This window comes from Galeopterus variegatus, unplaced genomic scaffold, assembly GCF_000696425.1.
Source record: "Galeopterus variegatus unplaced genomic scaffold, G_variegatus-3.0.2 Scaffold557, whole genome shotgun sequence".
NCBI classification, from domain to species: Eukaryota; Metazoa; Chordata; class Mammalia; order Dermoptera; family Cynocephalidae; genus Galeopterus; species Galeopterus variegatus.
In genome coordinates, this window is record NW_007726668.1 from 365,317 (window position 1) to 378,646 (window position 13,330).

The following is a 13,330-nucleotide window of genomic DNA, read 5'->3' on the forward strand; positions in this document are numbered from 1 at the left end:
TTAAAGTGTTTCATTTATAATCCATGTTAACTGTACAAATGAGAAGTAGTTGTATGTACTAGTTCATTTTCTGTTGCTTTATAACAGAATACATGAAACTGGGTAATATGTAAAGAAAAGAGGTTTATTTCTAACAGTTTTGGAGTCTGGGAAGTCCAAGTTCCTTGAGGCACATGTGGTGAGGACTTTCTTCTTGGTGGGAACTCTGCAGATTTGGGAGATGATTCAGGTTATCACATAATGAGAATAGCAAGAGCATTTTTACATGCTCACTTACTCTTCTTTTAAAGCCCCAGTCTACTTCCTGATTACCCAATAAGCCATTAATTCATTTGTCCATAAATGGATTAATTCTTTCATGAAAGCATAGTCCTCACAATTCAATCACCTATTAAAGGCCCTACCTTTCAAATACCATAGTTAAATTTTCCACCCTCTCAACACTGTTTCAATGGGGATTAAGTTTTCAACACATGAACTTTTGGGAGAAACATTCAAACCATAGCAATGTATTTTGAAGTAGCTTACAAAATTGATTTATCTTATGAAGACCTCACAGATAAATGTAATGCAGTTCTATGAGGTAAGTATCTGGCTAATTCAAGCAAAATTTTTATTTTTGGGTATAAATTCAAGGAAAGGATTTTAGTCATTTATTATTTATGCTCTCTTAGGAGGTAACTAAATCTAAGTAAATTATTGAATGCTGCTTTTATTCTGACTCTATGGCAGAACATGGTCTACAATATTGTTTGATGAAATAAATGTAGGAAAAAAAATAGAATATCTTTGTCACTTAGAGCTAAAGATTTCTTGGACTTGAAACCAAAAGTGAAACCTATAAATGAAAATAATTGATAAATTGCATGTCATTAAATTAAAAGCTTTTTTACTGCCAAAGTCCTGTTAATAAAATGAAAAGAGAAGCTATAAATTAGAGGAAAATATTTGTGAATCACGCATCCAGCAAATGACTAGTATCTAGAATATATAAAGAACTCTCAAAACTCTAATTAAAAAAACAATAATAATAATAGTTAGAAAATGGGCAAAAGACGGAAGAGGAAAAATAAATGTCAAATAAGCAAATAAAAAAAGTTCACTTTCATTAGGAAAATGCAAAACTCAAACTAAAATAAAATATTACTACACATGTATCAGAATGGCTAAACAATGAAAAACAAAATATTGACAATACTAAATCTTCAGGAGGATACAGAGAAACTCTATTCATTACACATTGCTGGTAGAATGTAGGATGGTACAGCTACTTTAGAAAACCATTTGGAAATTTCTTTAAAAATCTAAGTGTTCAATTATTTCACAAACTATCAATTGTACTCTCAGGCATTTATCTCTGAGAAATGAAAATTAAATTCACGCAAGATCTTGTACATGGATGCTCATAGTAGCATCATTCATTATTGTAAAGCAATGCTGAGATTGGAGTTGGAAACAAAGCTACACTTTTTCATTGGAGTACTGTAAAACAAAACAGTGCTTTCATCTCAATAATAGTTATAGTTATATTTGCTTTGCAATCAAGCAAGTTCAAACATAATGACTTCAATCTCAGGATTCTTAAACCTCTGAGAACTATAAAAGAAAAATGCTGGGGCCGGTCTGGTGGTGCACTGTTGTAGTGCGCCGCTTGGGAAGCGCCGCGGCGCTCCCGCCGAGGGTTCGGATCCCACATGCAGACCGGTTCCCACTCACTGGCTGAGCGAGGCGCGGGAGCAACACCAAGGGCTGCGATCCCGTTGCCGGTCCCGGTCCGGTATGGGGGTGACACTGAGGGTTGCGATCTGTTGCCGGACACGGAAAAAGACAGAAAAAAGAAAAAAAAAAAAAAGAAAAATGCTGAAAATATGCACACTATTTTGGCAATGAAAATAAGTTTGATCCTCAAAATTCTAGGATACTTGTTATTTACCTGCCTTTGTTTTCTGTAAGTAATCATACCAGAGCATAAAACTCCATGTAAATGTATCTACAACATTTAACATGATTTCAGAATGATTAATGTTCTCTATAAAATCAGTGAGATTATTTTATAAACAAAAAAATTAATTTGGTTTACAATACTAAGGAGCTTAGTGTTTTCTTTTGTTATTTTTCTTAGAATATAAATGTAGAAAAAAGACAACGTTAGACTTGTAAAAACCAATCATATATTAAGATCTTTCATTAAAAATCAAGAAAAAAGATGATAGCAGGGTTTTTCTTTTCTTTTTATTTATTATTATTAGCATATTCATTACAAATGGTAATCTTTCCCCATGCCCTCCACCCGACCTATGACTCCCCAACCTGCCCGCCATCTCTAGTATCCCTAGTTTTTTTCTCTCCTTCTGAAAGTTCACTGGTATTATTTTGATCCTCTCTCTTACTTTTATGTACAATGTTAAAGTGCACATTACTGTATCATTAAAAAACAACAAAAAAGATGATATTTAGTGTATTCAGTTTCATGTGTAAATAAATTGTGGGAAAATTCTCCCCAGAAAAATCACCTAGATGACACACTCAGCTCAAATGATGTATGTCTACATAGCATTAGTGTCATTCGTAATCTGAGTCTCTCTCAACACTATTCCATCAAAGTCCAGCAAAAGCCAGCAGGTCCTTAAAGGATACAGAATACAGTACTATGGAAAACTATCAGAGTAAAACCTTTAAAGAGAATAGGTGGATTATGGTTTATGTGATCAAAATAACGTTCTATTTCTTTGGATCTCTTAGTAATATTCATTGTTATGTATTAAAATATGAGAAGAAAACTTACAATTTCAAAATATGCTTTTAATTTTTTACTTTGTATTCATTGAAATTCTGGACCAGATGATAATGTGTATGTTTACATTTGAACAAGGCACTGCTGGCAAGAACATATAGACTGGGAACTATGGTTTTGAGAGCCCTGGTGTATTCCCACCAGAATAATTTAATAATTTCTTGTCACGACTGAATTATTCAGTTTTAAAGTTGCTGTTATAGGTTTTTCTACTTTCATGTGGAGGGGTTGAATTTGGATATAGTGATAAAGTTGATTTATTGCAGCTTTTATTCTTTGAATTGCTGTGATGAACCAGTATTCAGTAAACTATCAAAGGAAAAGAAGGCAGCTGTGATAATCCATAATAAAAATAGACTTTAAAAGTATAGTCAAGATAATATCGAGTTGTGTGCTCTTTATTATTATACCTATATCAGCAGAGTTACATCAGAAGTTGTAAATCTTATTCATTGTGACTTTCTTTCATAAAGTATAAAAATGAGGGACAGCTGCCAATTATCTGTGCATCTGTAAGTCCTACATCATTTTGATCTCTACAAATATTCCACAAACTGAAATTTTAGGTCTTATATTAATCTTATTTGTAGCATTGAAAGAAGATGGAATTAAGTGGAAAGAGAATAAAATAGAGGGGGAATACCACAGTAATTAAGAGCATATTCTGGGAACAGATAAAATTAGATTTAAATTCTGTCTTGCCCACTTGCTAGCTAATTATCATATTTAGGTTTTATTGTTATCTATGATATGTTAACACCATATATATAGTTGTCAGTATTAAATAATATTTCATGATAACACACTTTTCTCAATGCCTTGCATAAATTACATGAAAATTTCCGGGGATGTGTGTATATATATAAGTGCATGATTATTAAAAGACATTCTCTCACAGAATTCACATTGTCAAATGATGTTATTCTAATAAATAGTTGATTCTTTTAATTTACACATGCAAAAATTCTTGTTGGAAAAGATACTTTTAAATAGAAAAGTTTTTGTTTATTTGGGATCACCACCATCTTCATTCAATACTATACCAAATATACCAAAATTAAAGCAACCGATACAAGGAATTTAATTTTAAAAGAAAAATGCCAGGATACATGAAGCATGGGTTTAATATCCCACCATTTTATATTTACTTTTCTGTAAAATGTTTAAGTCTACAATACTGTATCCCCAAGGCAATGCAAAATAAAGGGGTGCCTGTTAGAACATGAGAAATTACTTCCAGCATGTTTCTAAGACTATGTTATAATGCATACTGAGTTAGACTACCTGAATTATCATAAAAGTTTACTCCTATAGTCTATATTAATGGAATTTTACTATACATTTTCACAGCTTAGTTTGACAGTATGCTGTAGGTACTAAGGTCACTGATAATTTTCAAGAATTTTTCTTGTAAAACATGCAGTATCGAGAGCTCATAGTTCCTTTGACCTACTTATTTTTGAATTCTTCCTTTCTAACTCATAGAATTAGCTGGATTTTTCTTTTCATTTCTTTTATTATTATTATTATTATTAGTAGTAGTAGTAGTATATTCATCATTACAAATAGGAATCTTTCCCAGTGCCCTCCATCCGAACTATCACTCCCAAAAACCCCTCCTTCCCTTCTCCTCCATCTCTAGTATCCTTAGCTTTGTTCTCTCCTTTTAAAAGTTCAAAGTATTATTGTGGTTCTCTCTGTCTCTCTCTTTCCTTCTTTTTTAGAACCCAGTTATAAGTGATAACACATGGTATTTGTCTTTCTGTATCTGGCTTATTTTACTTCAGATAATTTTAGACAACCTATGGAATGGCAGAAAATATTTCCAAACTGTACATAAGACAAGGGATTAATATCTGGAATATATAAGGAACTCAAACAACTATACAGTACAAATAAATAAATAATGAATAAAAAATGAGACAAGGAGATGAATAGACATTTTTCAAAGGAAGACATACAAATGGCCAACAGGTACATGAAGAAATGTTCAAAATCAACAGTATTCAGAGAAATGCAAATCAAAACCTCATTGAGATATTATCTCACTCCAGTTAGACTGTCCATTATTAAAAAGACAGAGAATAACAAACACTGGTGAGGATGCAGAGAAAGGGAAACTCTTCTACACTGTTGGTGGGACTGTAAACTAGCACAGCCATTATGGAGAACAGTATGGAGGTTTCTCTAACAACTACAGATAGAGCTACCATATGATCCAGCAATCCCTCTACTGGATATATACCCAAAGGAATGGGAATCATCATGTTGAAGGGATACCTGCACTCCCATGTTCATCACAGCTCTATTTACAATAGCCAAGATATGGAACCAACCTAAATGTTCATGGATGGATGACTGGATAAGGAAAATGTGCTATATATACACAATGGAATACTACTCAGCCATAGAAAGAATGACATTCTGCCATTTTCAGCAACATGAACGATCTGGGTTTTTTGTTTTTGCTTTTTTTTTTTTTTTAACCAGCAATTTTATCAAGTAGGAAAAATTATACTAATGCTTCTTAGAACAAGAATTGCTTAATGTCACTATGAAACTTTTACTTCCAAAACGAAAGAACAAGACTCTGTATGTTAACAGATAAAAATAAATTATATTTACATTTTAATTTATATGAGATTAATATAATAACATGATTAAAAATCATAATTCCTTTCTGATTTTGACCATGTATATATTTTTTCTCAATAAGTTCCTGTTAGACTTAGAAACACCTCCATATCTCTGTTATTCTTCTACCTGTAGAATAGTGATTTCCAACAATGGATGAAATATGAAATCATCTAGTGAGTTTATAACACTGCCTACTACTGATGCCTGGGATAAAACCCACTGAAGTAAATAGTATTTCTCTGAGTGCAGTTTTTTACAGCGTTTTTAGTGGTGGTTGTGGTGGCATTTTTAAGCACACAGAGTTGATAACACTGCTGTAAGGCATACTTTCTAAAGTGTGAAAGTGAAGTTTTATAGATTTTTAAACAGTGAAGTGAAAGATTCTAGATTTAGATTCATATTTGATTTAATTATTTTTTTAATTTCCATAAGGTCAGTAGTGATTTTCACTCTTTGATTTCTTATTTTGCTAATTTGAATCTTTTTGGTCTTGGCCAATCTAGCTAAAGTTTGCAGATTTTGTTGATCCTTACAAAGAAACATCTTGTGAATTTCTCTATTTTTCTTTTACTATTTTCTATTTCAAAACTTTATCTCTAATTTTTCATTTCCTTCCCAGTTCATGATACAGGTTCAAATTTCTTTTTCTGTTTTATTGTCTTCAGGTAGAAGTTTAGGTTATTGATTTGAGATTTCTCTTCTTTATTGATATAGTCATTTTAAATTAAAAGTTATGTCATCCCCCAGGCTGTTGAGCTGGGGTAGGAGGGTGCTGAGAGCCTCAGCCATGCCCCACTAATGTCCACATCCAGTCCAGTGACAACCAAGCAGCTGCTGGGAGCCCCCCACATTCCTGAGGTGAGGATGGTGGTGTCAAGGGCCTCAGCCATGCCTCCGCAATGTCTGCAACCAGGCCAGTGAAGGAGCCAGCTGTGGGCCAACCCCATACCTTTTCCCCACCCACTTCTCCAAACAACATTTTAGAATGTAAAATATATATACATATTAATTAATTAATTAAAGCAAAAGGTATGTCACAATGCATAATTCATGGTAAGATGGCTCAGGGAACTTTTCCCTACTTCACCAACAATAGTTTTGATTTCATATGATTATAAATTGATATGTAATTTATATGATTTATAAATTGATATGTAAGCAATATTTGGTTTGAGAGACAGTTTCTGTGAGTGTGTGGATGTGTGTGTTTTAAAACCCAGTTCAGAGAAAACATTCTCATAGACACACCCCAAAACAATGGTTTACCAGGTTTCTAGGTATTCCTTAATCTAGTCAAATTGACACTTAAAATTAACTATCACAACTGGGTAAAAGGATTTGTGGTGTGAAGTTGTGTGGGAAGAGGAAGTGTAAAGTAGATAAAACCAATCTCTGATACACTTTGCAAGGTGCTACGATAAAAAGCACTGTAACAGAAATGAAGAATGTCTCTGATGGACTCATTTGTAGACTGAACACTGTTCAGGCAAGTATTTTTAAGCTTGGGAGATATGTCAATAGAAACTTTTAAAACTGAGAAGTAAAGAGAAAAGAAAAATATAAACAGAATTATCAAAGAACTGTGGAAAAACTACAAAAAGTCTAATATTTATGTAATAGGAATACCAGAAGAAGAAAGAGGGAGAGAAACAACGGCAATATTTGAAGCAATAATGGCTGAGAAATTCTCCAAATTAGTGTGAAATATCAAACCACAGATTCAGGAAGCTCAGAGAACATCAAGCAAGATAAATGTCAACAAAGAAAAAAAAAAAAAAAAAGAAAAACTGCACTGAAGCATATCATCTGCAAATTGCAGAAATCAAAGTAAAGATAAAATCTTAAAAGAAGCCAGAGGAAAAAATCATATCATACATATAGATTAGTGAAGATGAAAATTACATCAAACTTCTCCCCCCAAATTAAGACAGCAATAGAGAGTAAAGTGCAATATTTAAAGTGTTGAGAGAACAAAACAACCAACCTCGAATTTTGTCCTTTACAAAATTACTGTTTGAAAGTGAAGGAGAAATAAAGACTTTATAGACAAACAAAAATTGAGGGAATTTGTTGCCAATAAATCTGTCTTAAAAGAAATGTTAGAAGTTCTTTGGAGAGAATAAAAATGATATAGGTCAGAAACTCAGATCTAGATAAAATAAAAGAGGATTGGGGAAGGAATAAGTTAAGGCAAAGCAAAAACTTTTTTTTATTCTTAATTGATCTAACAGATAAACATTTATTCAAAAATAATAACAACAATGTATTTGATTATATATATATATAAATATACAAATGCACACACAGATATATATATATATATGTATGTATATATATGTATGTATGTATCCTTAAGTATAAGTGAAGTAAGTGACAGCAATGAAATAAAAAATGGGAGTGGAAATTTAACATTATTTTGTTGTTAAAAATATTATTCTACCTGTATAGCAATACAGTGATATTTAAAAGAAGACTTGAATTAGTTGTAAATGCGTATTTCAAACTCTAGGGCAACCACTAAAACAAGTTAAAAAATATATAATTAATATGCTAAGAAAGAAGAGAAAATATAATCATATAAAGTATTTGATTAAAACCTCAAAATACATAAAAAGAGTGGAAGACAAAATAGGAACAAAGAACAAGAGCAACAAGCAGAAAACTAACAAATATTATAGATACTGACTCTACTATATCAATCATTACTTTAACATTATTTTTCTAAATATACTAATCAAAAGACAGAGAATGTCATAGTGGACTAAAAAAGCAAGACACAACTACATATTCTCTATAAGAAACCAAGTATAAATATAAATACTAATGAAAGATAAATATATAGATTAAACATAAAAGGATGAGTACATGTAGATTGAGAAAGATAAATCATGCTAACATTAATCAAATCAAGCAGGAATAGCTATATTAATTTCAGACAGAGAAAACTCCAGAACATGGAAAGTTATTAGGCATAAAGGGGAACATTACATAAGCATAAAAAGATCAATTCTAAAAAAAAAGCATATTAATTCATATAGTGTATTTACCTAAATACAGAACATCAAAATACTTGAGGTCAATCTGTTTGAACTATAGGCAAAAAAAGATGAATTCAATATTATATTTGTAAACATCAACATAACTGTATCAAAAATGGACAGATTCAGCAGGCATAAAATCAATAAGAACATAATTGAATTCAACAGCAGCATTGATCAACTGAATATGAATGCCATGTATAGACTACTTCATCCAATAACAGCAGAATACAAGTTCTTTACAAGTTTACATCGAGCATTCACCAAGAGAGACCACATTCTGGGACATAAAACACACCTTTACAAATTTAAAAGAATAGAAATTATACAGTATCTGCTCTCTAAGTACAATGAAATTTAACTAGAAAACAATGACTGATAGATGACTGAAAAATCCCCAAATATTTGAAGATTAAACAACCTATATCTAAATAACACATGGGTCAAAGAAGAACTCTCAAGAGAGATTTAAAAATATTTTGAAGTATATGGAAATATAACATCAAAATGTGTGAGAAGTAGTGAAAGCAATGATAAGAGGAAAATTTGAATGCATATATTATAAAAGAAGAAAGATTTAAAATCAATAATCTAAACTTCTTTCTTGGGAAAATAGAAAAAGTAGAGCAAATTACATCCAAAGTAAGCAGAAGAAAAGAAGATAGTAAAATTACAGCAGAAATCTATGAAATTTGAAAGCGGAAAATCAGTAAAGTTAATAAAATCAACAATCGATTCTTTGAAAAGATCAATTAAATTGGTAAGCCGCTGACAGGCTAAGAATAAAAGAGAAACACAAATTACTTACACTGGAAATAAAAGAGGAGGTATCACTACACATTCCATGGACATGAAAAGGATAATAAAGGATTTTTTAATTTAAACAATCAATTATACATATTTGTGGGGTACAGAGTTTACTATCGATACTCATGTACAGTATGGGATGATCAACAACTTTATGCCTACAAATGTGATAACCTAGATGAAATGAAAATTCCTAGAAATACACAACCTGTCACAACTCACACAAGAATAAATAGGCAATCTAAATAGCCCTATGTCTATAAAATAAATTGAGTCAATAATTAATAAGCTTCTAAAACAAGAAGCACCAAGCCTAGATGGGTTCACTGGTGAATTCTACTAAATATTTAAGGAGGAAATTATATCAATCCTCTACAGTCTTCTCCAGAAGACAGACAGAAGGAATATATCCTAATACATTCTATGAGGCCAATGTTACCTTAATACAAAACTAGACAAAGATATTAAAAGTAAATAAAACTACAGAGCAATATTTCTCATAAACATAGATGCAAACTTCTCAAAAATTACTAAGAAATTGAAACCAACAATGTATAAAAGAATTATACATCAGAACCAAGACCGAGCAGGATTTATCTCATTTATACAATGCTGGTTCAATATTTGAAAATGAATTAATCTAATCCATCACATCAACAGGCTAAAGGAGAAAAATCACATGATCATATTAATAGATGCAGAAAAAGAATTTGACAAACTCCTTGACCCAATCATGATAAAAACTCTCAGAAAACTAAGAACAGAAGAGATCTTTCTCAATGTGATGAAGAATACTTACAAAAACCCAATAGTTAACACCATACTTAATGGGTGACCAGCTGAAAACTTTCCTGCTAAAATCAGGAACAAGACAAGGATGTCCCCTCTCACCACTGCTTTTCAACATTGTGCCAGAAGTCCTAGCTAATGCAATGAGACAAGAAAAGGAAGTAAAAGGTATACGGATTGGGAAAGAAGGAATAAAACTGTCTTTGTTCTCAGATGACATAATCATCTATGTAGAAAATCTGAAAGAATCAACAAAAAACCCTTCTAATACTAACAAGTAGTTATAGCAAGGTTGCAGGATTCAAGATTAATATACAAAAGTCAAGTACTTCCCTGTAATCAACAATGAACAAGTGGAACTTGAAATTTGAAATACATTACCACTTACGTGACCACCACACAAAATAAAATTCTAAGTATAAGTCTAACTAAACATGTAAAAGATTTATATGAAGAAAATCATGAAACTCTGATAAAATAAATTAAAAAATAACTAAATAAAAGAGTTGTTTTACATTCATGGCTAAGAAGTATCAATATTGTCAAGAAGTCAAGTCTTCCCAACTTGGTATATAGATTCAAAATTCAATCTCAAACAAAATCCTAGGATTTTTTTTTTAATATTAATCAACTGATTCTGAAACTTATATAAGTAACAAATGACCCAGAATAGCTCATAGATCATAGACACAAATGCAAAGTGTAAAATTATAAAACTCATAGAAGATATTATAGAACCTCTAGAAGATAACATAGGAGAAAATCTAGATGGTCTTGTGTATAGTAATGACTTTTTAGATATAATACTAGAAGCATAATCCATGAAAATAAGAATTGATAAAATGGACTTCATTAAAATTAAAAACTGCTCTCCAAGAGCCATTGTCAAAAGAGTGAATAGGAAAACCACAAGCTTTGAGAAAGTATTTGCAAAAGACATTGATGAGGGACTGTTATCTAAAATACAGAAAGAACTCCTATAACTCAACAGTAAGAAAACATAATCCAATTTAAAAGTGAGCAAAAGACCTGAACAAACACCAGACCAAAGAAGATATACAAATGGTAAATAAGAATGTGAAAAGATGTTCAACATCATATCCCATTGGGGAATTGCAAATCAAAACAATGAGATATCGATACACACTTATTAATGTGGCCAAAATACAAAAGCTGACAGCACCAAATGCTCTCAAGACTGTGGAGCAACAGGTACTCTCATTCATTGCTGATGGGAATGCGAAGTAGTACAGCTACTTTGGAAGGCAGTTTCTTACAAAACTAAACATACTCCTACCAAAAGATTGAGTAGTTGTACCCCTTGGTATTCACTGAAATGAATTGAATATTTATGTTCGCACAAATACCTGAACATGGATGCTTATAGCAACTTTATTTATTATTGCCAAAACTTCAAAGCAATCAATATGTCTCTTTCAGTAGGTAAAGAGATAATTGAACTGTGGTACATCCAAGCAATGAAATATTATTTGATGCAAAATATTATTTGAATCTTTTTTTTTTTTCCTTTTTGTCTTTTTTCGTGTCCGGCAACAGATTGCAACGCTCAGTGTCGTGCCCGCACCGGACCGGGACCGGCAACGGGATTGCAACCCTCAGCGTGGCGCCCGCACCTCGCTCAGCTAGTGAGCGGGAACTGGTCTGTATGTGGGATCTGAACCCTCGGTGGAGCGCCGCCGCGCTCCCAAGTGGTGCACTGTAGCAGTGTGCCACCAGGCCGGCCCCATTATTTGAATCTTAAGTGCATATTACTAAGAGAAAGAAGCCAATCTGAAAGGCATGATTCCTACTCTATGACACTCCATAAAAGGAAAAAAGGCAAAACTAAGGTGATAGCAAAAATTCAGTGGTTAAAAGGAGTTAGGGGAAGAAGAGATGAATAAGCAGAGCACAGAGGATATTTAGGTTAGTGAAATTATTCTGTTTAATATGATAAGGATGGATATATGGCATTATACATTTACCTAAACCCAAAGAAAGTACAACACCATGAGTGAACCTTAATGTAAACGATGGGCTCTGAAAGCACAAGCAGCAAAAGAAAAAAATAAACAAATGGGACTATATCAAACTAAAAAGTTTCTGCACAGCAAAAGAAACAATCAACACAGTGAAAATACAACCTATAGAGTGGGAGAAAATTTTTGCAAACTATGTGTCCGACAAGGGACTAATATCCAGAATATACATAGAACTCAAGCAATTATACAGTAAAAAAATAAAGGACCTAATTTAAAAATGGGCAAAGGAGCTGAATAGACATTTTTCAAAGGAAGACATACAAATGGCCAACAGATACATTAAAAAATGCTCAACATCACTAGTCATCAGGGAAATGCAAATACTACCAAAATACCACCTCACTCCAGTTAGACTGGCTATAATCAAAAAGACTGTGAATAACAAATGCTGGCGAGTGTGTGGAGAGAAGGGAACACTCCTGCACTGTTGGTGGGAATATAAATTAGTACAACCACTTTGGAAAACAATTTGGAGTTTTCTCAAATGATTATAGATAGATCTTCCATATGATCCAGCAATCCCTCTTCTGCATATATATCCAGAGGAATGGAAGTCATCATGTCGAAGAGATACCTGCACTCCCATGTTCATCACAGCTCTGTTTACAATAGCCAAGATATGGAACCAACCTAAATGTCCACCAATAGATGATTGGATAAGGAAACTGTGGTATATATACACTATGGAATACCACTCTGCCATAAAAAAGAATGAAATACTCCCATTTGCAACAACATGGATGAACCTGGAGAAACTTGTATTGTGTGAAACAGGCAAAGCACAAAGGGATAAATACCGCATGTTCTCACTCATATGTGGGAGCTAAGAGAGAAAAGAAGGCAGGAAAGAAAGACCATAGTACTGCCGTGATCCAACAGATGGAGGGAACATTTCTAGGGCTACAAATTGGAGTTGAGAGGAGAGGGGGGAACGGGAGGGAGGTTGGGGGATAATTGGTAGGGAACAAAGGGTACAAAAGTAATTTCTAGTAATGGATATGCCCCAGAATGAATCTGTCCCCCACATCATGGGCAGGAAGGGGGCAATCAGCTTTGTATCTCATAAATATTCATAATAAATAAATAAATAAATGAATAAATAAATGATGGGCTGTGGATGACAACAATGCATCAATGTAGGTTTATCCATTGTAATAAATGTACCACTCCGGTGCTGTGGAATGTTGATAGTGGGGTAAGTGTGAGTGTATGGTGTTGGGGTA